Below are 2154 nucleotides of genomic sequence, written 5' to 3'. Positions count from 1 at the left end.
TATGGAACAGATTCCATATGAGGAGAGATTAAAAAGACTGGAACTTTTCACCTTGGAAAAGAGACTACTAAGAGGGGATATGATAGAGGCTTATAAAATCTTGACTGGTGTGGAGAAAATGAATAAGGAAATGTTATTTACCCCTTCACTTAACACAAGAACCAGGGGTCACCCACTGAAATTAATAGGCAGCAAGTTTAAAACAAACAAAAGGAAGTATTTCTTCACACAATGTACAGTCACCCGTGGAACTTTTTGCCAGGGATGTTGTGAAGGCCAAAATTATAACAGAGTTCAAAAAATAACTAGATAAATTCATGGAGGTTAGGTCCATCAATGGCTATTAGCCAGGTTGGGCAGGGATGCAACACCATGCTGTGAGTGTCCCTAGCCTCTGTTCATCAGAAGTTGGGAGTGGATGACGGGATGGATCACTCGATGATTCCCTGTTCTGTTGATTCCCTCTGAAGAACCTGTAATAGTCACTGTTGGAAGACAGGATACTGGGATAGGTGGACCATTGGTCTGACCCAATATGGCCATTCTTACATAAAAAATAATTATAATAAAAACCTTTAGTACAGAAACTCCCCAAGATAATGACCTCTTGAGATAGTGATGATGTGAGATAATGACCTTGGTAAATAATACATTTTAAAAATCTTGGCCTACTAGGAAATGTATATTTATATAAGTTTCCCAGTCACAAATCTAGCATTCTGGAGCGAAGTCACTAAAACATAGTCCAATGCTCTGGCCGCTGTTGTTTGTCGTGCCTCCGTTTATTCTACCGCTCCATTCCCAATGGCTCTGTACTGTCACCTTCTGCTGCCATCTGCCACTGTGACCTCTGCAAGTCGGTCTCTTGAGGTTCCACCCAGCTCTCGGTGATTTCAGCTCACAGTGGGGGAACCTCGCTGCTAGGGCAGGCTGAGCTGTCTGTTCCACAGAAACACTGTCCCACAGCAGGTCTAAGCACTTAGACCTGGTTATCACTGATTTCAGCTCTAGTGGTCACTTAACAAACCAAAAGACTCTCTATGAAGCCTAATCAGCTCTCTCTCTAAACAGGAGAGAGAGGCAGGTCAAATAGTGCCTGTGACTCTTAGGCAGAGCCACCACCAAACAAAACACCTGTACCCCACCCTCTCTCTCTCTGCACTAGGATCTGGCATCCAAACCTCCTGGGTAGGGAGTGCCGTTCAGTTGAGGGTGATCAGGGCTTAATTTGTAATGAAAGAGGTGCCGGGCCTCAAGCAAGTTTGTTACTTTCATAACTGATGTGACAAGCCCAGAGGTCCCAGGGCTATGAACTGCCATGCCTACAGGTGCCAGGGCTCAGCCCTGGCAAGCCCTAGCACAAATTAAGCACTGAGGGAGACCCCCTCATGCAGGCAGGCTAAGCACAGTTCTGCTGCCCTGTACTCATACAATAAGGATAACAACATTTCATGACCCCCACATTTAATACTTAAGCAATTTGTAACCAACACCAGCCAAAATTGATCACTTGGGCAGCACGACGCCGTCCGCTGGATACCTAGGCAGAGTAGGTGTGTGCCTGTAAATACAGCCTGGTCCTGAAGCCTTTCCCCCCACCCCTGGCTCATCACTAGCTGTCCAGGGAGAGCTCCTTCAGACCTTGCTTATAAATAATAATTTGAAATTAGTGGGTAGGCCAATATAGCGGAAACACATGTGCTGACACTGCCATAACTAAGGGCTGTGTGAGGAAGCTAGTCTTTGTTCAGACTTTTCAAACCCATTGTGCGTTCTCAGGTACAAGTATTGTCTCATATACTGGGTATGCTTTTAAAGTGTGGATTTTAGTTTCCATTTCAATTCAAATTTCCAACCCACAACTAAATGGGCAGCATTGCATGTAACTGGGGGGGGGTTGGGGCAATCCCCGGACTGGAGACTCACTGGGGCGGAGACAGCGGCGGGAGGCGAGCTCAGGGCAGCGTTGGAAGGGGGACAGCGGTGGGCTGCGGGAAGCGCGGCGGTCGGCGCGCGGCCCCGGCGTGGGGAGGTGGCGATGCGACGGGAAGAGCAGCGGTGGGGACGCCGGGGGGAGGTGGCGGCGCTGTGCGACGCGCGGCGGTGCCGACGCGGCGGGAGGTGGGTGCCCGGCGGGAAGAGCCCCGCGCGGCA

The sequence above is a fragment of the Caretta caretta genome, chromosome 1, assembly GCF_965140235.1.
Source record: "Caretta caretta isolate rCarCar2 chromosome 1, rCarCar1.hap1, whole genome shotgun sequence".
Taxonomy (NCBI): domain Eukaryota; kingdom Metazoa; phylum Chordata; order Testudines; family Cheloniidae; genus Caretta; species Caretta caretta.
Note: the sequence above shows the minus strand (reverse complement) of the source record.